Source organism: Choloepus didactylus, chromosome 14, assembly GCF_015220235.1.
Source record: "Choloepus didactylus isolate mChoDid1 chromosome 14, mChoDid1.pri, whole genome shotgun sequence".
Lineage (NCBI taxonomy): Eukaryota > Metazoa > Chordata > Mammalia > Pilosa > Megalonychidae > Choloepus > Choloepus didactylus.
Window position 1 is genome coordinate 71,389,807 of NC_051320.1, and position 23,740 is coordinate 71,413,546.

General features: G+C 37.2%; 1 pseudogene; it reads left to right on the plus strand.

Moving 5' to 3' along the window:
• Positions 1-20,940: 20,940 nt before the first annotated feature.
• On the plus strand, positions 20,941-21,943 carry LOC119509620 (annotated as a pseudogene).
• Positions 21,944-23,740: the final 1,797 nt, after the last annotated feature.

Sequence of the window (23,740 nt, forward strand, 5' to 3'; positions counted from 1 at the left end):
AGTGATGAGGTACAAGATCAACATGCAAAAAACAGCAGTGTTTCTAGACACTAGTAACGAACAATCTGAAGGGGAAATCAAGAAAAAAATTCCATTTATGATAGCAACAAAAGAATCAAAATACTGAAAAATAAATTTAACCAAGGATGTAAAGGACTTATACACAGAAAACTACAAAACCTTGCTGAAGGAAATCAAAGAAGATCTAAGTAAATGGAAGGACACTCCATGGTTTGGAAAACTAAATTTATTAACATGTCAATTCTGCCAAAAGCAATTTACAGATTCAATGCAATCCCAATCAAAATTCCACAGCCTTCCAGGCAGAAATGGAAAAGCCAATTGTCAAATTTATATGGAAGGGTAAGGGGCTCTGAAAAGCCAAAACCTTCTTGCAAAAGAACAAAATCAAAGGACTCACTGTCCAATTTAAACTTACTAAAAAACTACAGTAATCAAAAAAGCATGCTACTGGCACAAGGACAGACATATAGACCAATGGAATCAAATTAAGAGTTCAGAAGTATACCCTTGCATCTATGGCCAATTGATTTTTGGCAAGGGTGCCAAGTCCACTCAATGGGAAAAGAATAGTCTCTTCAACAGATGGTGCTGGGAGGACTGGATATCCACATGCAAAGAATGAAGGTAGACCACCAAACTTCGCACCATATATAAAAAGTGACTCAAAATGAACCAAAGACTTAAATATAGGAACCATAACTATCAAACTCCTAGAAGAAAACCTAAGGAAACACATTCAGGACCTTGTGTGAGGAAACAGTTTCTTAGACTTTACACCAAAAGCAAGAGCAATCAAAGGAAAAATGGGTAAGTGGGATCAGAATTAAAAACCTCTGTGCATCAAAGTACTTCATCATGAAAATAAACAAACAACCTACAAAATGGGAGAAAACCACACGTCCAAGATGGGTTTAATATCCAGAATATAAAAAGAAATCCTACAACTCAACAACAATGGGCAAAAGACTTGAACAGACCTTTCAAATGACCTTGAACAAAGTATAGAGATTTACTTAAAGGTGTTATTTATTTATTATCAAAGTAACACATTTTAGTTGTTGAAACTTTGGAAAGTACAGAATAAAATAACACCTGTAGTGTAATACCACCACCAAGAGTTATACATTATAAAATATTAGACTTATTTCCATTACTTTTCTATGCACTTTTTCTTTATGTCTTTGAGCTAATATTAATTTTATTCTGTTTTTGACTGTACACTTTATAGTCACTTTAAAATTTTTAGTTAGGTGGCCACTTCCTAGACTTTACACCCAAAGCATGAGCAACAAAAGGAAAAACAGATAGATGGGGACTCCCCAAGCTTAGAAGTTTCTCAAAGGAATCTGTCAAAAAGGTGAAAAGGCAGCCAACTCAATGGGAAAAAATTTTTGGAAACCATGTATCTGACAAAAGGCTGATATCGTTCATATGTAAAGAAAACCTACAACTCAATGACAGTACTACAGACAGCCCAATTGTAAAATGGGCAAAAGATATGAAAAGACAATTCTCTAAAGAGGAAATACAAATGGCCAAGAAACACATGAAAAAATGTTCAGCTTCACTAGCTATTAGAGAGATGCAAATTAAGACCACAATGAGATACCATCTCACACCAATTAGAATGGCTGCCATTAAACAAACAGGAAGCTACAAATGCTGGAGGGGATGTGGAGAAATTAGAACTCTTATTCATTGTTGGTGGGACTGTATAATGGTTCAGCCACTCTGGAAGTCAGTCTGGCAGTTCCTTAGAAAACTAGATATAGAGTTACCCTTCGATCCAGCAACTGCACTTCTTGGTATATACCTGGAAGATCTGAAAGCAGTGACACGAACAGGTGTCTGCACGCCAATGTTCATAGCAGCATTATTCACAATTGCCAAGAGATGGAAACAACCCAAATGTCCTTCAACAGATGAATGGATAAATAAAATGTGGTATATACACACGATGGAATACTACGCGGCTATAAGAAGGAACGATGTCATGAAACATATGACAACATGGATGAACCTTGAAGACATAATGCTGAGCAAAATAAGTCAGGCACAGAAAGAGAAATATTATATGCTACCACTAATGTGAACATTGAAAAATGTAAAACAAATGGTTTATAATGTAGAATAGAGAGCAATTAAGGAAGGAGGAATGATAATCCAATAAGAACAGATAAGCTATCGTGGGTAAATTTCACATTCTGGGAATGCCCAGGAATGACTACGGTCTGTTAATTTCTGATGGGTATGGTAGGAACAAGTTCACAGAAATGTTGCTATATTAGGTTATTTTCTTGGGGTAGAGTAGGAACATGTTGGGAGTAAAGCAGTTATCTTAGGTTAGTTGTCTTTTTCTTACTCCCTTGTTATGGTCTGTTTGAAATGTTTTTGTTTTTTTACTGTATTTTTAAAAAATTTTTTATATAGTTGATTTAAAAAAAACAGTTAATTTAAAAAAAATGAAAAAAATATGCAGAGCCCCCTTGAGGAGTTGGTAGAGAATGCAGGGGTGTTGGGCTTCCCCACCTTGATGGTTGCTGATGTGCTCACAGGCATAGGGGACTGGTGGTTTGATGGGCTGAGCCCTCTACCACAGGACTTGCCCTCGGCAAGACTGTTGCTGCAAAGGAGAGGCTAGGCCTCCCTATATTTGTGCCTAAGAGCCTCCTCCCAAATGCCTCTTTGTTGCTCAGATGTGGCCCTCTCTCTCTAGCTAAGCCAACTTGGCAGGTAAAATCCCTGCCCTCTCCGCTAAGGGGGATCTGACACCCAGGGGACTGAATCTCCCTGGAAACGTGGAATATGACTCCCAAGGAGGAATCTAGATCTGGCATTGTGGGATGGAGAACATCTTCTTGACCAAAAGGGAGATGTGAAAGGAAATGAAATAAGCTTCAGTGGCAGAGAGATTCCAAAAGGAGCCAAGAGGTCACTCTGGTGGGCACTCTTACGCACAATATAGACAACCCTTTTTAGGTTCTAATGAATTGGAATAGCTAGCAGTAAATACCCAAAACTATCAAGCTACAGCCCAGAACCCATGAATCTTGAAGACAATTGTATAAAAATGTAGCTTATGGGGCTGACAATGTGATTGGGAAAGCCAGATGGACCACACTCCCCTTTGTCCAGTGTATGGATGAATGAGTAGAAAAATGGGGGAAGAAAAAAAAAAACAGGCACCCAGTGTTCTTTTTTACTTAAATTGTTCTTTTTCACTTTAATTTATATTCTAATTATTTTTGTGAGTGTGGTAATGAAAATGTCAAAAATTAATTTTGGTGATGAATGCCCTACTATATAATGGTACTATAAACAATTGAATGTATGTTTTGTTTTGTATGACTGCATGGTATGTGACTATATCACAATAAAAAGGAATTAAAAAAAACTTTTAGTGAACTTGAAATGTTTTTAGTAAACTTTAAATCTTTTTACAAATATGATTTTACAGAAATCATGATCAATTATATTTCATAATAAACTAGAACATCCTTGAATGGTGGGATTTTTCTCCAGTTGTTTGGTATTATACATAGAGTTATTACAATATGATTCTAATAATTATAAATTATATAAACATAAATCTTTCTTCTTATGTAAAATAAGAATTTAGCACAAAAATGGAAGAAAAAAAAACATGTTCTTTTGTTTTTTAATGAACAGTGTCTTTCCTGAATAAAGGCATTCAAAACATGCCTGATGAACAAATAAGCATTTTAGACCCCTGGAAGAAAAAGGCATACAATATTGATACATAGCAGTGAGCTAAAATCAACAAGCACATTATCTTGGTAATCCATAAAGATAAATCAGGTTAGGAGGGATAGAGGAATGAAGATGAAGAAGTAGGTAGAAACCAGATCATACATATGCTTTCATGCTATGATTGGTAACTGATGTTTTATCCTGAAGGCAATGGAAATTCAATAAATGTTTGCTCAGTGTAATTAATTTAGCCACTTAGGAAGAGTTTGCTTCCTTAAGTAAACAATACTAGTAGTGGGATATCAAGTCATTGCCCAGCCAAAAATATTCTTCCTTTGAGATTATACCTTATCTTCCTAGCTGACATTAGAGGAAACCCTTTTATTCAATAGACTGAGGACTTCTGACTCATTAATTACTCCAAAAAATTGTAGTCACAAATATTTTTTAATCATATACGTACATTGAGGATTAATTTGTTTTCAAACTTAAACAAATGCTTCAGTTACTAGTTTTTTCACTAAAGCCAAAGCCTTTCTTAAATAGGGATCCACTGATCAACATTCCACTCCTGTTCATTTGTGTAAACCACATCCATAATTCATAATGTATGTTGCCCACTTTTGATTTCTTCAAGATGGAATAACACATTTAAAATGCACAAAGCACTCTAAATGCAGACTCCATCCTTGTAAATACATATACATTTAATATGCATTTATATTTTTATGAACTTCCCCAACATTCAAAAATTTTAACTACATCTAATTCAACAGCAGGTTTCTGAGCAACTTCATGTATCAAGTCTTTTTTTAAAAAATACATTCAACCCAGATTTCATTGTAAAACAGATTTCATTTCACACTCATATTCATTAGTTTACTTGATTGCTTTGAAAAGTCATAATAATTAGTGAAACCGCCTTAAATCAGATTTAGAAGCACTGACAAGTGAACCTTGATAGGAATTCAACACAAATGGAGGGAGCAGAAGTGCAAGGGTGTTCTAGAGAGCAGAATGGCCAACTTGCTGTGAACCTCAGTCAGTTTTACAGAGGGAATGGAGGGCATTGGTAAATCATGCAAACCTCTTGCAAAATCCATTTCTGATATGTCTTCATATCAATTATTGATATAGCCAAAAGGCTTGAACAATTCCACATGAACTGTAAAAATATATTGTTCAAAATTGATAAATTCTTTATATGTATCCTATTACTATTTGGTAGGGATTTTCCCACATTTATTTAAGTCACTTAAACTTGTGTAAACCATAAATGTTTAGAAACTACAGGTATTTATGGTTGGGTGACTCAGTATTATTTTTAGGGGAAAAAAAAAAAAAAAAAAGAAATGATCTTCAAAGATCTAATACAGAAAATGTTCCAGGACAATGGTAACCAGTCAGGGCTGTGCTAGTTGTTGTCCCTTTGCACAGCCCTATCTTATGTATTCTCTACACTTCCTGCTCTGACCTTTAAGAACTGCTTCACACAGTCTGTCTCTCTTACCCTCTGGCTTCCAGTTGGGTTTGGCCAACAGGTGACACCATCAGATACTGGAGAATGGAAATTGACAGTGGCCCAGGCATCCCACTTCCCACTCCCACCCGGACTCAGCAGCAAAGTTTTAGCAGTGGCTGTGTCCCTTGGCAACTCTATGTCTTCTGAGACAGCCTGGCTCCAACAGCATTAAGCCTCACTGGGCTCCAGCCAAACCTTGTGCATTTCCTGACCCTTCAGATTTAGGAGCTATTGGCTCCCTTAAGAGGCGTAATATTCCTTAATGATTCTCTTAACTTCACACACACATCTGTAAATAGTCTCTCCTTCAATTTTCTTCAAGATCTCAGCCTAGTATGTATTCTATTTCTTCCTGCCAGGACCCAAGCTGATACTACCTCTAAATAACATTGTATAAATCCTTTAATTAATTTTCTGTTATTCAAATAAACTTTAAAATTGCTTACCTTTTTTTCCCTACTTGATTGACATTTCATTAGGTCTAGCTGAGAAACTATGGGGAAGAGCACACTGATACAATGGTCTTGGGAATTTAGTACAGCTTCAATAATAACTTGACATTACTTACCAAAATTGTGGCATGATCCTTCCTTTGACTCATGAATTCCACTATGTAGACTCCATCATTTAGTAACACCAGCCAAAGGGCTTAATGATACATCTCTGGGATCATGAACATAAGGGCCCATGAGAGCCAGGCAGGTGCTATGGAAGCAGAATGCCCCAACTGCAAGGTGATAGGAGAGCAGGGAGTGTGGCAGGTGGAGTAAGTATGCATTTAGAGACTAGAGCAGCAGCCTCTACTCTACCAAAGCTAATTAATGCAATTTAAAGACTAGGCCTAGTGGTTATTGACCTTAGAGCTTTCAAGAAAGGCCAGAAAACTAGATTCTCATCTAAATTCTCTTGTTTATTTTTTTAAACAACATGGAGCCCTAATCAGATAAATCTGCAGTCTTAATCTGGCCCTCAGGGGTCCAGTTTTTGATCTTCAATAGATACATAAGAAAGCTCTTGGTGGTATTGTTTGTAATAGCAAACATTTTAGAGACAAGCTAAATGTCAGCAACTGGGGTAGGTTTTATGATACCTTCCATGGGGCTAGTGTCACAATTGAAAGAACAAGACAAATCTATATGTATAAACCCAAAAGGATATGATATGTTTATTGGGTTTTTTTTAAGCAATTTGAGGAATAACATAAGAGCAGCAATCTAATTTTTTTAAATAATTTGTGTGTAGTGTAATTGTGTGTAAAAGTATATGCATAATAAACAGTCCTAGAAAGACACACATCAAACTGTTCACAGTGGTTTATCAATGGTCAATGGGAATGGTATTAATTTTTACAATGTGGTTGTAATATATACATAATTAAAATAAAAATAAAATTTAACTAAAGTTTCTGAAACTCCCATGTTCACCAAACAGCTTTGGGGAACTTAGTCCCTCATGAAATATAGCAAAAAAGAAATATTAGCAACACCCACAGTTTTAGGTGGTAAATATGTTGCTAGAACAAAAATTTTAAAAAGCAAACAACCATATGACTGTTCCACACAAACAATGGCCCTAATGTAAACTATGGATATAGCTAATAGTACATTATGATAATATTCTCTCATCAATTATAACAAACGATCAGACTAGTGTAAAATGTTAAAAATGGGGGCAGATGAGAGGCGGGGCAAGATGGCAGAGTGGTGAGGAGCAGAATTTCGTCTCTCTCCTAGAGCAGCTGGCAATTACCCAAGAACTATATGAACCAGTGTTTTCGGGGTCTCCAGTAACCAGTCACACATTGGACACAAGTTTGGAATTGGAGGAAAAGCTGAGATAGCAGCAAACATTGTAAGCTCCCCAGACCAGGGGTCTGGCTCCCCTCCCCACCCAGACCTCACAGACTGTCTTGCTGCCGGCTCCCTGAAAGGGGGGAAAAAAAAACCAAAAACCAGCAATCTGCTGAGGGCAAGAAGGAAGGCTCAAGCCAGCCTCAACTGCAGAATTAATTAACAAATTAATTAACTAACTTTGGGAGCTGGAGTGCTAAAGAAGGGCTGGGCTCCGAGAAGTGGGGGCACGTAAAAGCGGGCACCCATTCCCAGACTCCAAAAAAGCCATTTTTTTTTCCCCTACATTTTGTCCCTTCTGGCTTCTCACTGATCCCTTATCTTTTTGCATTTCAATAGCCCCCCGGGCAGGGGTGGAACTGAAGCGGTTGGAGAGTAATTATCAGACAATAGCCCAAAGCATATCTTTAAATGCTCTATTCTGACACTGACAAAACTTCCAGGCTGGGGAAAGACTTTTAAAAGAGATTCTTTTTTTTTTTTTCTTTTTTCTTTTTCTTGATTTCTTTTCTATTTTTTTTTTTTTTTTTTTTTTTTTTTTTTTAAATCTAAAAGTAATATATGTGGTTATTTTCTATCGGAAAGCCCAGGTTGAGGGACTAGGCTGGGCTTGGGGGAGACAGAGTACCCACAGTGTCTTTGAATTCCGTATTCACTACTGAAGGCCTCCACCCCGGTCTTTAATTGGCAACTCAGGCTGACCAAGGAATCTACCTGGAGAGGCCCCGAAGAGGAGAGGGGAGAAGGGAATAGTGCCCCTGAGAGACAACTGGAGTTCTGAGGATTGGGAGAGTGGAGGGAGGTCCAGCTCAATTGCCACTCCTCCTTCTGGGAACTCAGACCCCAGGGGCTGGAATTCAGATTCCAGCTTCAGTCAGCCACACCCCTGACAGGATCAGAGTCACCAGGAGAACTAAAGGCTCCACACCTCCTTACACTGGTGGGGGAGCTGCGGGCTGGCTAGCACCACCTGCTGGACAGGAGAGGAAAAGCACTGATTCTAAAGGCCTCATAGGAGGATCTCATTCTCAGGAAAACTCCGTACCCTCCCAATGAGACCTGGGCCTCACTAGACTGGGAAAATCTGACTGGGGTCGACCATATCTGAGGAGACCCACTCCCAAAAAGGTTACATAGAGGCAGAGCAAGAAACAGAAAAAACAAGAGGGGAAAAATTCTGATCAACTAAATAGAACCTAAGTTAGAGGTCTAGAATAAGCTGAACTGAATAACAGAGGCCAGAGAACAAAGCTAACCAACAAGAAAACCACTAGGTAAATGACAGAAAACAAGTTCCAAAATAAACTAATCAAGAAAATCAGATGCCTAGACAACTTAAGATAACAAGCCATACCAGGAAACACGAAAACATGGACCAGCCAAAGGAACAAACTAATAGCTCAGCTGAGACACAGGAGTGGAGGCAACTAATGCTAAATAAATTTGATGAAATGAAGGAAGATATAGCAAAAGAGCTGAAGGATATAAAGAAGACACTGGCTGACCATAAAGAAGAATTCATAAACTTAAAAAAACAAATGGCAGAACTCATGGGAATGAAGGCCACAATGGAGGAGATGAAAAACACAATGGAGAGACACAACAGTAGATCTGAACAGGCAGAAGAAAGGATCAGTGAACTGGAAGACAGGTCATTCGAATTCATACACACAAAAGAACAGATGGTGAAAAAAATGGAAAAATATGAGCAGGGTCTTAGGGAGCTGAGTGACAACATGAAACGCACAAATATACATGTTATGGGTATCCCAGAAGGAGAAGAAAGGGAAAAAGGGGCAGAAAGAGTAATAGAAGACATATTCACTGAAAATTTCCCAACTCTTATAAAAGACAGAAAATTAGAGATTCAAGAAGTACAACGTACCCCAAATAGAATAGATCCCAATAGACCTACTCCAAGACACTTACTGGTCAGATTGTCCAATGTCAAAGACAAAGAGAGGATTCTGAAAGCAGCAAGAGAAAAGCAATCCATCACATACAAGGGAAAGTCAATAAGACTATGTACAGATTTCTCTGCAGAAACCATGGAGGCAAGAAGACAGTGGCATGATATATTTAAGATACTGAAAGAGAAAAACTGCCAACCAAGAATTCTATATCCAGCAAAACTTTCCTTCAAAAATGAGGGAGAGATTAAAACATTTTCAGACAAACAGACACTGAGAGAGTTTGTGAATAAGAGACCGGCACTACAAGAAATACTAAAGGGAGTGCTACAGGCTGATAGGAAAAGACAGGAGAGAGAGAGTTGGAGAAGAGTGCAGAAATGAAGATTATCAGGAAAGGTAAAAGGAGAGGAAAATATAAGATATGACATATAAATTCCAAAAAACAAAATGGTAGTAGAAAGTACTGCCCTTACAGTAATAACGCTAAATGTAAATGGATTAAACTCCCCAATAAAAAGACACAGACTGGCAGAATGGATTAAAAAACAGGACCCATCTATATGCTGTCTACAAGAAACTCACTTTAGACACAAGGACAAACATAGACTGAAAGTGAAAGGTTGGAAAAAGATATTTCATGCAAACAACAACCAGAAAAAAGCAGGAGTAGCTATATTAATATCAGACAAGTTAGACTTCAAAAGCGAAACAATTAAAAGAGACAACGAAGGACACTATATATTAATAAAAGGGTTAATTCATCAAGAAAACATAACAGTCATAAATATTTATGCACCAAACCAGAATGCCCCAAAATTCATGAGACAAACACTGTGATCACTGAAAGGAGAAATAGATACCTCTACAATAATAGTTGGAGACTTCAATACACCACTCTCATCAATGGATAGAACATCTAGACAGAGGATCACTAAAGAAACAGAGATGTTGAATTGTATGATAAATGAACTAGACTTGACAGACATTTATAGAACACTACATCCAACAACAGCAGGATACACTTTTTCTCAAGTGCTCATGGAACATTCTCTAGGATAGACCACATGTTGGGTCACAAAGCAAGTCTCAACAAATTTAAAAATATTGATATTATAGAAAACACTTTCTCAGACCACAATGGAATGAAGTTGGAAATAAATAAAAGGCAGAAGGTCATAAAATTCACAAACATATGGAGGCTAAATAACACCCTCTTAGAAAACCAGTGGGTAAAGGAAGAAATAACAAGAGAAATTAGTAAATACCTCGAGGCAAATGACAATGAAAACACAACTTATCAAAACTTATGGGATGCAGCAAAGGCAGTGCCGAGAGGGAAATTTATTGCCCTAAATGCCTATATTAGAAGAGAGAGCAAAAATTGAAGAGTTAACTGCTCACCTGGAGGAATTAGACAAAGAACAGCAAACTAACCCCAAATCAAGCAGAAGGGAAGAAATAACAAAGATTAGAGCAGAAATAAATGCAATTGAGAACAGGAAAACAATAGAGAAAATCAACAAAACCAGAAGTTGGTTCTTTGAGAAAATCAATAAAATCGATGGACCACTGGCTAGGCTAACAAAAAAAAAAGAGAGAGCAGATTCAAATAAATGCAATCAGAAATGGGAAAGGAAATATAACTACCAACCCTGCAGAAATTAAGGAGATAATGAGAAGATACTATGAGCAACTATATGCTAATAAACTAGACAACTTAGATGAAATGGACAACTTCCTAGAAAAGCATAAACAACCAACATTAACTCAAGAAGAAATAGATGACCTCAACAAACCAATCACAAGTAAAGAGATTGACTCAGTCATCAAAAAGCTCCCCAAAAGGAAAAGCCCAGGACCAGATGGTTTCACATGTGAATTCTACCAAGCATTCAAGAATGAATTAGTACCAATCCTGCTCAATCTCTTCAAAAAAATTGAAGAAGAGGGAAAGCTACCTAACTCTTTCTATGAAGCCATCATCACCCTAATACCAAAACCAGGCAAAGATACTACAAAAAAAGAAAATTATAGACCAATTTCTTTATTGAATATATATATGCAAAAATCCTCAACAAAATAATACTCACAAATCGAATCCAGCAGCACATTAAAAGAATTATACACCACGACCAGGTGGGATTTATTCCAGGTATGCAAGGCTGGTTCAACACAAGAAAATCAATTAATGTAATACACCACATCAATAAATCAAAGCAGAAGAACAACATGATCATCTCAATTGATATAGAAAAGGCATTTGACAAAATTCAACATCCTTTCCTGATGAAAACACTTCAAAGGATAGGAATAGAAGGGAACCTTTTCAATATGATAAAGGCAATATATGAAAAACCCACAGCTAACATCACACTCAATGGGGAGAGACTGAAAGCTTTTCCTCTAAGATCAGGAACAAGACAGGGATGCCCACTATCACCATTGTTATTCAACATTGTGCTGGAAGTTCTAGCTAGAGCAATTAGGCAAGAAAAAGAAATAAAAGGCATCCAAATTGGAGAAGAAGAAGTAAAACTTTCACTATTTGCAGATGACATGATTCTATATGTAGGAAATCCAGAAAAATCTACAGCAAAGCTACTAGAACTAGTCAATGAATACAGCAAAGTAGCAGGCTACAAGATCAACATGCAAAAATCTGTAGTGTTCCTATACACAAGTAATGTGCAACAAGAGGAGGAAATCAAGAAAAAAATCCCATTTACAATAGCAACCAAAAGAATCAAGTATTTAGGAATAAACTTAACCAAGGACACAAAAGACCTTTACATAGAAAACTATAAGAAACTGCTAAAAGAAATTAAAAAAGACCTGAAAAAATGGAAGAACATACCATGTTCATGGATTGGAAGACTAAATATAGTTAAGATGGCAATTTTACCTAAACTGATTTACAGATTCAATGCAATACCAATTCAAATCCCAACAACTTACTTTACAGAAATAGAAAAACCAATAACTAAATTTATTTGGAAGGGTAAGGTGCCCTGAATAGCCAAAAATGTCTTGAGAAAGAGGAATGAAGTGGGAGGTTTCACACTACCTGACTTTGAAGCATATTACAAAGCTACAGTGCTCAAAACAGCATGGTACTGGCATAAGGACAGATATACTGATCAATGGAATCGAGTTGAGTGTTCAGAAGTAGACCCTTACATCTATGGACAACTGATCTTTGATAAGGCAGTGAAGCTGAAGCAACTGGGAAAGAGCAGCCTGTTCAATAAATGGTGTTTGGAGAACTGGATATCCATTTCCAAAAGAATGAAAGAGGATGTCCATCTCACACCTTATACCAAAATTAACTCAAAGTGGATCAAAGACCTAAACATTAGCACCAAGACAATAAAACTCTTAGAAGAAAATGTACGGCAATATCTTAAAGATCTTGTGAAAGGAGGTGGTTTCTTAGACCTCACACCCAAGGCATGAGCAACCAAAGAACAAATAGACAAATGGGATCTCCTCAAAATTAAACACTTTTCTACATCAAAGGACTTTGTCAGAAAAGTAAAAAGGCAACCTACACAATGGGAGATGATATTTGGAAACCACATATCAGATAAGGGTTTAATATCCCGAATATATAAAGGAATCCTGCATCTCAATAACAGAAAGACAAACAATCCAATTACAAAATGAGCAAAAGACATGAACAGACATTTTTCTGAAGAGGAAATACAAATGGCTCAAAAGCATATGAAAAAATGCTCAACTTCACTGGCTATTAAGGAAATGCAAATCAAAACCACAATGAGATATCATCTCACACCTACCAGAATGGCCACTATCCAAAAAACAGAAAATGACAAGTGCTAGAGAGGATGTGGAGAAAGAGGCACACTTATTCATTGTTGGTGGGAATGTAGAATGGTGCAAACACTCTGGAAGACAGTATGGAGGTTCCTCAGGAAGCTAAATATAGATTTGCCATATGACCCAGCTATTCCATTGCTGGGTATATACTCAGAGGAACTGAAACTTAGGACACAAACAGACATGTGTAAAACAATGTTTATTGCAGCATTATTCACGATTGCCAAGAGATGGAAACAGCCCAAATGCCCATCAAAGGACGAGTGGATAAACCAACTGTGGTATATACACATGAAGGAATATTATGCAGCTGTAAGACAGAACAAAGACATGGATCATGTAATAATGTGGATGAACCTTGAGGACATTATGTTGAGTGAAGTTAGCCAGAAACAAAAGGACAGATTCTGTATGGTCTCACTAATATGAACAGACATTAATGAACAAACTTTGGGAGTTGAAAGCTGACAACACAGGCAACCAGGAGATAGAAGGAGGGCAGAGATCAGCCATTTGATGCTGAAGGACTACAGAATGTTTAGGATTGATTGCATAGATCCAGAAATAGATAGCATAATACTGTGTGATGGTAGCATGGTATTGTAAGTACACTGAACAAAGATGTCCATGAGTAAAGCTGAAAGAGGTGGGATAGGAGAATGTATGACACCAGAGGTAAAGATAGATGATAAAGACTGGGACTGTATAACGTGGCAGAAACTGGAGTGGCCAATGACTGTTACTAAATATACAAATATAAAAATGTTTTTGCATGTGGGAAAGCAAATGAATGTCAACCATGTAGAAATTTGAAAAAGGGATGGTATTCAGGAAAAAACATAATCAAAGCAAACTGGAGTCTATGGTCAACAGTAACATTGTAATATACCTCCATTAAATGCAACAAAGGCAATATGCCAATGCTAAATGTATATGAGAGGGGGATATAGGGGAGTAATATGGGATTCTTGGTAGTGGTGTTATTTGCTGTCCTTAGTAGTATATTGTATTGTACGACATGTTATTTTTCTTTTTATCATTTTTTTCTTATTGCTAAAAAAAAAAACAATTTTTCTTGTAGTAATCAGTATGTTCAAATGCTGATTGTGGTGATAAATGTACAACTTTAAGATGATACCATGAACAACTGATTGTACACTGTGGATAAATGTATGGTATGTGAACATAACTCTATAAAATTATAGGAAAATATATATATAGGAGTAAAAGTGTTGGAGAAAACATGGTGAGAGGGATGATGCCTCACCAGTATGGACTAACTACAATGTGTAAACTCAGAATTGAATCTTAGAACATAGCCTAACGTGGACACAATAATTGTAATAGTCCCTAGATTGTAAGCTCTTACAGCAGTTAACTCTATCCCTGAATTGTAAGGCCTATTTCTAAACTTTGAGATGCTGATCCCCTAGCGTATAACCTGATTGGTCTCTGGAACAACGCATATCTCTGAGACACCTGAAACTCAGAGCTAGAGCTCAGCAGATATGAATGTCAGTATTAGTGCATACAGCCACTGTCAAAAAAAAAAAAAAAAAAAAAGCTGAAAAAGAGCCCAGACTTCAATTAGTGATATGAATAAAGCAGGTCTGGTTAAGACCAGGGCAAGCAAGGCCAAAGGGTAAAGGTTGAAACTGATTGTGTTTTAAAACTTCAACTTTCATATGAGACCAAGGGAATAGATATCTATTTGGTACAGGATCTAAATTTTCTAAACGGTACAACTCTATAGTCGATTTCTTCAAACACCACAATTGCATGGAACTTTGAATAGGAAGTGAGATACGGTAGGTTAGTATAAGCTGGAGTGAAATAGTGACACATCCTAGAGTAATTTGGGCAGATAATAAAAAATATATTTACAGCCTCCCCCTCCCCAGCCCCGAGGATCTGGGGAAGGTGCGGATGTGTTGGACATCCTCACCTGGACCGGAGTTGATGTAGTCACAAACATTGGGACTGGCGGTTTGATGTGCTGAGCCCTTGAGCATGGGACTTGCCCTTATGAAGCTCATTACCACAAAGGAGAGTCTAAACTTGTATGTAATGGTGCCTAAGAGTCTCCCCCTGAGTACCTCTTTGTTGCTCAGATGTGGCCCTCTCTCTCTCTAACTGAGCCATCTCGACAGGTGAACTCACTGCCCTCCCCACTACGTGGGACCCGACTCCCAGGGGTGTAAATCTCCCTGGCAACGCAGAGTATGACTCCCGGGGATGAATGTGGACCCGGCATCGTGGGACTGAGAGTATCTTCTTGACCAAAAGGGGGATGCAAAATGAGACGAAATGGTTTCAGTGGCTGAGAGATTCCAAATGGAGTCAAGAGGTCACGCTGGTGGACATTCTTATGCACTATATAGATAACACCTCTTAGGCTTTAATATATTGGAATAGCTGGAAGTAAATACCTGAAACTACCAAACTCCAACCCAGCAGTCTGGACTCCTGAAGACAATTATATAATAATGTAGATTACAAGGGGTGACAGTGTGATTGTGAAGACCTTGTGGATCACACCCCCTTTATCTAGTGTATGGATGAGTGGAAGAATGGGGATAAAAACTAAAGGACAAATGGGGTGGGATGGGGGGATGATTTGGGTGTTCTTTTTTCACTTTTATTTTTTATTCTTGTTCTGGTTATTTCTGATGTAAGGAAAATGTTCAGAGATAGATTGTGGTGATGAACGCATAACTATGTTATCATACTGTGGACAGTGGATTGTGTATCATAGATGATTGTATGGTGTGTGAATGTATTTCAATAAAACTGAATTTAATTAAAAAAATGGGGGCAGGTATATGGGAACTCTGTATTTTGTGCATGATCTTTCTGTAAATCTACAACTTCTCTAATGAACAATTTAAAAAAATAAATAAATAGTCAAGGAATATTGGCTATTAAGTTGTGCCAGGCATATTTGTAAGAGCAGTACATGTATTAACTCAATTAAAGCTCACAACAACCTTCATGACATTGTTACTATTATCTTCCCCATTTGAGTGCTGAGAAAACTGAGCCACAAGAGGTTAAGTGACTTGCTCAAAGTCCCCGATAAGTTAAGTGATAGAGCTGGAAATCAGATTATTAATTTAGATCAAACATCCACGTGCCTAACCCTGACAGTATACTGTCTCAGCATTCTCCATGAAATGCCAATAATTCTGGAATGGCTTAATAAAAAATAAGTTAATGTTGTTCTTGTTATTATTCATACATTTATATAAACTAAATTTTATCAAAAATGCTAATAACATTTGACTCACAAAAAATACCTTTTTTTTTATTTGGAAACAATCCACAAAGAATTTTCCATATTTTTTGTTTAAGTTTTAGCAAGGTTTAAGAATTTATAGATTTACCTCTATTCAACCTAAAATAGTAATAACTGTCTTTTAAAAATACAGCCAACAAAGAAACACCTCAGCTTTCAAGATGTCTTGTGGTAGATGCCAAAACCATGAATTACAGAGTTCATTTTATCTTCTGTGGAGAAAAGAAGAGTTAAGTAAACTCAGGGAATAGTGAAGATCTAAGTATCCTAAAGATATGCCTCATAATATTAGATGCTTCTCTTGATGAGCACGACAATAGACATGTCTCAGAACACTCATACAATGTTTAGCTATATGGTCCTAGAACACACAAGAAATATGCTAGAACATGCTAGAGTAACTTCAGAATTTTCTTTCCACAAGTTTCTACCATTTTATCCAGCCTCAGTCAAGGCAGAAGGACTGCATTTTGACATAAAAGAAAGATTGCAACTTTGACACTATTTTCCACAAAACGGCATTGCTATGGTAAGAGGGATCCCTGTATCTAGTAAAGGATACATTAGTATTTAAGTTATAACACATTTACCGTGGCATTCCTTCCTTCTGTCCTGGAGCTAATCCAATCACACAAACAGAGTTTATCTGTGGGGCATTCTCATGGCATTAAAATAGACAATTTACTCTTTGTTTTTGTTTTTGCTTTCGTTTTTGTTTTGCTTACAGGGATAACCTGATATATTGTGTAGTTGTTTTATCCAGGAAATTCTTAATGTTGTTAAAATTGGTTCCTAAAATTATTAGACAAAAATAATGGGAAAAAAATATAACTCAAACCAAAAGTAGCAATTTTGGTGAGGACTTGGCAAATAAGGGAGGAAGAAGGCACTTCCATACCAAACTCTGCCCAATAACCTGAATTAATTCAAGAGATAAAATGGAGTAAACAAATTCCCTCTGAAAGAGAGATAAAAATTTACAAGAATAACCAGCTCAGGTATTTCTTCTCCTTTTCTCTTTTGTCAGCTTTCCTGCTCCCCATCACTGGACCTCAACACACAAGGCCATTTCCAAGAAGTAAGAGTAAGAGGGTTGGAAGATAAAGATACAAATTATCAGTTCCAAAATCAATGGCCTTTCCTATACTAAGAACCAGAGTTGAGAGGCTAACAGATTATATGTGAAGCAAAACCCCAGTTTAAGAAAGACCAAAACCAAGAAGGAGGTGACTGGGTCTGGTTTGGTTCAGTGAACCTAACCTAGTACACTCTCATACAGATTCACTGAATACCTATAGATAATTTTTGATAAAAAATAAAATATAACCTAGCTCTTATCCTCCCCATCCACAATAGTAGTTCTGAGTCGGAAAGTTATTCAGGAAATTTTCCTGATCATTCCTGAGAGTGGCAAAGTTATCACATTATTATTAATTATTTCAAAGGAAAGAAGCCATGTCTAAAAAAGCCTAAGTTACACTGCCTTTCTTCTATCAGTTATGTAGTTATGGCAAATTGTCTAAAACAGACAATTGCTCACAAGACATGAAACACCAACAGTATACAAAACTAGGAATTGACATTATAGTCACCAAATCTCTTAATTTCTTAATGTTCCTTGTCATCTCAAGATGTGTTTTTGTGAAAATAGCTCTTACATTTTACAGAGTTTTCAAATCACAAAGTACCACATTAGCTCATATTTATGATAGACTATTACTCTTACACAAACATTACTGTTGCAGTCTATAAATCCTGAGATAAGGCATCTCAATACATATATTTTATGACCGTCAATTTATAGAAGAAAATGTGAAATGCTTAAAAAGAAATGCTTCATGATATATCGCTACCTTTGTAGAATTTGACAAAATTAAGTTACAGAATTTAACCAAAGGGGAAAATATTTTTAAATTGAATCTATTTGTGATATACTGGTTTATAATTCAAAACTGCCAGCATATTCTGTTTACTCCTTTGGCATCTGTTGCATCTGCCAATTGGTGGCTGAAAATTAGAGCAGCCTTAACTAATTAGAATGTCCCCATCTGGTAGCTAAACTTCTTGTTTATGCTTCCTTTACATTGTAAGTACACAGATTCGAACCAGCACTTTTGTGGTTTGTAGCAGAGGAGCTCTCTTTGGCCAGCCTACTTGCTATTGTCCTGCTAGGCTGAAGCTGGCACAGATGGAAGTGTTCTGTATATTTTATGGTCTCCCTCCTGCTCTGTGTTCCACTTGGGATGAATCATCTTTGCCACAGGAGTTTCCATTGTCTCCCCAAATGCTTTTCCATGCATTTTTATCTCCATAGGCCTAGATCTAGGACCACGGATACTTTATTGAGAAATAGAAGTTCCCATATAGAATCCATGATTTGCTAGGGCCAATACCACCCTCCCTAGGAATAAAACCAGAGGAAAGAATTAAAGGAAAATATCATGGGGTAGTTTATTTCCTCATACATTTTATTTAATTACTGTGACTATAGTTTCATAATAAGAGCTCCTGACAGAATCATGCAGTGGTTACAACTGCATCTTTTGATAAGCACTTCTCTTGTAATTATGGTCCTGAATCCCACTAGCTGTGTGTAACTCAGCAAGCCACCTAACCTTGCAAAACCTCTGTTTCTTCAAATGCAAACTTAGAACAATATTTTAATTGCTGTTACAAAGAGTTACAATGATTAAAGTGAGAATGTATGTACAAAGTGCTTAGCCACTGTATCTGGCTTAAAGAAAATGGGCAATAAATGAAACCTATTAATATCGAAAATAGTAGGCTAAAATATTTTTTAAAGATTATAATTAATCATCTTTTTCTAATGAAGTACATGCTCACCTTTTAGCAGTATTGATGCAGAGTTATTTTGGTATATATTTTAAATTGCTCTGAGAAGCATTTTGATTTCCCTGAACATAAACCAGTCACTATTAGAAGACTAGTAACATGCTGGGTGGCAGAAGAAAGCAAACATGAGATTAATTTATTAGTAAAGAAAAACAGAATGACTCTGTTCACTTTACCACTATTTTGCCCATTTTCTGAAGTTAATTTTTCCCCTAAGCAGTCAAGAAGTGACAATAAATTTGAAAGCAAACTTAATTAGAAGGAGTGAGAAGGTAGCTTTCAAAACCATCTGTCAAACATCTACTATGTGCCAGCACTGTTTTAAGCCCCAGGAATACAAAATTGAGTAAGACCTTGGTCTCTAGCTTCAAAGTGTTCACAAGATTCTGGGGGAGTCAAGCATATGAATAAATAAATAGGTTTTTGTATAACTAATGCCAAACTCAGTTTGCAGTGTCTGCGAACACTTCCTGGGAGAAGTGACTCAAGTCAAATTGTAAGGGGTTCATAGGAGTTAGCAAAACTGCACATAATGGATGAAAGTCATTCCAGGAAGAAGGGCAGGGTGAACTCAATAATAGAGTGGAGTTGAGAAACAGTATGATGAGTTGATGTAATACAAGAGGTTTAAAATTGCTGGACTATAACCCACATGTCAGCATAGAAGGCCAAGAGGAAAGAGGTAGGAGGTGGCAGGGACCAAGACGTGGAAGGCCTTATGTAGGAGTTCATCCTACAGTGGTAATGAGGAGATATTGAAGGGTTTAAAGCAGGGAAGTGACATCGATTTTCATTTTAAATGACTCAGCAGCAGTGAGGAGGCTAGGTCTGAAGGAATAGTCGAAATGAATTTGCTGCAACCCAGACATTAGCTAAGAAAATAAAACCTCAACTAAGGCAGTAATAGTTGAATAGCAGAATAGCTAGGACATAACCCTTTCCAAAAACTCCTCAAAAAAATGGAAGCAAACTAAGGAGGTCATGGTGGTTAATTAGTGTGGCATCAGTGTGTCACGCTTGTGTCAGTGTGATGAGGGAGGAGGATAACACACTTGTTTGTAGCTAGGTGACTTGGTGAAAAAGACAACATCTGAAGAGAGAATTGAAGGATGAGAAAGAGTCAGGCAGGCAAAGATGTAGGAGTGGGGTGGGGGTGGATTGGGGACATTCCATTCACAGAGAACAGAAAGCTCAGACACCATGTGGTAAGAAGTGACTCAATATATTTGAGGTATAAAGAAGAGGCTGGTGTAGAAGCCAGAAAATGAATGAGGGGCTGAGGATTTGGAGATAGGCTTACACAGGCAAGAGAGGGTTTGATTAAATTAAGGAAGGTCGCAGTAAGGAGGGTGCATTTCATAAGTGCATGAAATCCAATGATGCAGGAGACAGTGGTAAGGCAGGGCGCTTCCAGGTGTGGAAAGCAGCAAAAGCACAAAAAGACCACAGAGCTGGCTACAGAGGTGAGCATGATTGCATTTAACGCATTGGATGGTGACAAGCAGATGAGGCAAAATAAAACAAGGAGCCATCCCCTCAAATTAACTCAGAACCATTAGACACTTGAGGATTTGGGACAAAAAAATGGGCAATACTAAAAATGTGTACATTTAGGCTTACACAGTATGGCCAGAGACATTAGCTAGTGCTCACTCTACTCTCTGTAACAGGGAAACAGCAGGCTACAAGGGACTGAATGTACCTGCCTCTTACTTCCAACGGACTCATGTTCAACTTTCATTCACAAGAAAGGGCAGGAAAATTTTATTAATCCTTTTTTTTAAAAAAAAGTTAATATAAAATTAAGACACCCCCCCACCAAAAAAAAATGGGGAACCTGAACTTTAGTAACACAGCTGGAACAATCACAGCAGCAGAAGAGAGGATTTAATTTAGTTGGTTTTCTATGGTTGTTGGCTCACTAGTCTCATGGTGATGGAAGCAGCACATTTTTTGGAAGGAACCAAGAAGCTGCTGGAGGTTTGGTTCTCCTGGCAGTAGTCTGAAGCAAACCAAGGATCTGGGGATCTTCACACCATCCCAAGATCTGAGTGGGACATATTTTTGAAGGATGTGCAATGTTTAATCATACCTGTGACAAAAACCAACAAACAGGAAGCTTAGGTACTCAGGGAGAGGAGCATGTTTGTCTCCAAGAGATGTTTCATTTTGAAGAATGTGGGTACCACCTTCTTACGGAAAGCACTGGTTCCCCTGTTGAAGCTTGCTAGGGATGACAGTGGGTTTGACTCAATTCAAAGTTTCTTTTATTCCTGTAAGAATTTCATGAAGCCTTCTCACCAAGGGTACCCACACCAGAATTTCCAGGAAGAAACAGAGTTTCTTCATGCAATTTTCCCAAACGGAGCAGCATATTTTATGGGACAGATGAATTCTGACTATTGGTACTTGTATATGCTGGATTTCCCAGAGAGTCGTGTAATCAGTCAGCCAGATCAAATCCTGGAAATTCTGATGAGTAAGCTTGACCCAGCAGTTATGGACCAGTTCGACATGAAAGATGGTGTTACTGCAAAGGATGTCACTCATGAGAGTGGAATTCATGAGCTGATACCAAGCTCTGTCATTGATGCCACACTGTTCAATCCTTGTGGGTATTCGATGAATGGAGTGAAATCAGATGTAACTTATTGGACTATTCACATCTTCCCAAACCAGAATTTTCTTATGTTAGCTTTGAAACTAACTTAAGTTGGACCTCCTATGATGACCTGATCAGGAAACTTGTGGAAGTCTTCAAGCCAGGAAAATATGTAACCTCCTTGTTTATAAAACAGAGTTCTAAATGTCACACGTGCTTTCTTTGCACCAGCAGATTGAAAGTTGTTAAAGTCTTGATTGTCAGAGTGCTAAATTCAAAGACTACAGCTTTGTTTTTACCAGCTTTGCTAAGAGCCAGCAACAACAGCAGAGTTGATTAAGAAAAACGAAGAAAAAAATGAAAAAAAGAGAATACACATAGAAGAAGGTGGTAACTGCTTCCTAGATATTGATCCCAGGGGCCATGCTTTCCATAACCACCACCTTGTAGTTGCAGGAAGCCCTAGTGGTGATCATGGGATCATGGTGTAACCACTTTGAATTGTTGTATGCATTATTATATCAAGGAATTAGATATCATGTAAGAATGCTCTCCTCTGTATTTAGGTATTCTGTGCCACTCTTGCTGTTCTGAAATTGAAGTGCATGTAGAAAAAACCTTTTGCAGTATGAAACTTTACAACACTTTTGAAAACAATTCAATTTGGTTTAGGCATAATATAATATTTCTCCAGGTATCATCCAAAATTCCCCACTGACAAGGCTTTCATCATCATTAGATGTTGGCCTCAGCCTAAACATCTGGGACTGTTCTATTAAAGTGCTGCTTGAATTTTGCATCCAGTATATCTTCAATTTCTAGAACATATTCTCTACTAATGTTACATGAACCACTTTCTACTTCATACAGATGGTTTTTGCAACAGTAATTAAAGTTTTTCCTCCATGAAAAAGTACACATTTAAAGTTGGATCTGTTCCATGAAATACATGATAAATCAGCCCCTGCATATTAATGCCATTGATAGCAACATGATTGATTTAATTCACTCATTCATGAAACGTTTATTGAGCACCTACTATTTGCTAAGGATGATATTATAACTATAAATCAGGGTGAGCAAAACAGACAGAATTACAGCCTAGTGGAAAAGACAGGCATTAATGAAATAACTCAAATCTCTATTTTACCCAGGTATTATTTCTAGGATGGACAATTTCAGGGTTCTATGAGAACCTGAAACAGGAGAACTGGAGATGTGAAGATGTGGTGAATAATAACTAGAAGCCCAACAAAGCCCAAACAGTAAAAATTCAAAGAGAACCATGTAATCAAACTGTTGAATGCCAATGACAGGTTGAGAGTTCTGAAAGCTGCAAGAGAAAAGCAACATGCTATCTACAAGGGAGTCCCAACAAGATTAAATGCTGAAAGGCATTCCCAGAGAAAGCAAAAGCTGAGGGACTTCACCACTAGACTTGCCCTCCAAGAAATATTAAAAGGCATTCTCCAGACTGAAAGGAAAAGACACTAGACAGCGGATCAAAAAAGCATGAAAAAATAAGATCTCCATTAAAGGTAACCACATGGGTAATTATAAACACCAGTACTACCATATTGTATTTTTTGTATGAAACTCAACTTTTTACCAGTTACAGGTTTTAAATTACAAATACATAAAAAGTAATAAGCTTATGATTTTGGACATAAAATATATAAAAATGTAATTTGTAACAAGTTCAACAAAAATGTGGGGAGACAGAAGGATGCAGGAACAGTATTTGTGTATGCTATTGGAGTTCAGTTAGTATCAAATAAAGCATGACTTTTATAGATTAAGGATGTTAAGTTTAAGTCCCATGGTAACAACAAAGAAAATATCTGAAAAAATATATACATCAGAAAATGAGAAGAGACTCAAAATAGTACATGCAAAAAGTCAAATAAAAATGAAAGTAGGCGTTAATGGAAGTGGTGAGGGGCAAAAATGGTGTAAGACTTACAAAGTTTATATAGCAAAATGGCCAGAAGAAAGTCCTGCATTATCAGTAGCTACTTTAAATGTAAATGGATTAAACTCTCCACTCAAAAGGAAGTGATTGGAAAACCTGAATAGAAAAGCCTAACCCAGTTATACACTGTTTGCAAGAGACTCACCTGAAATGCAAAGACA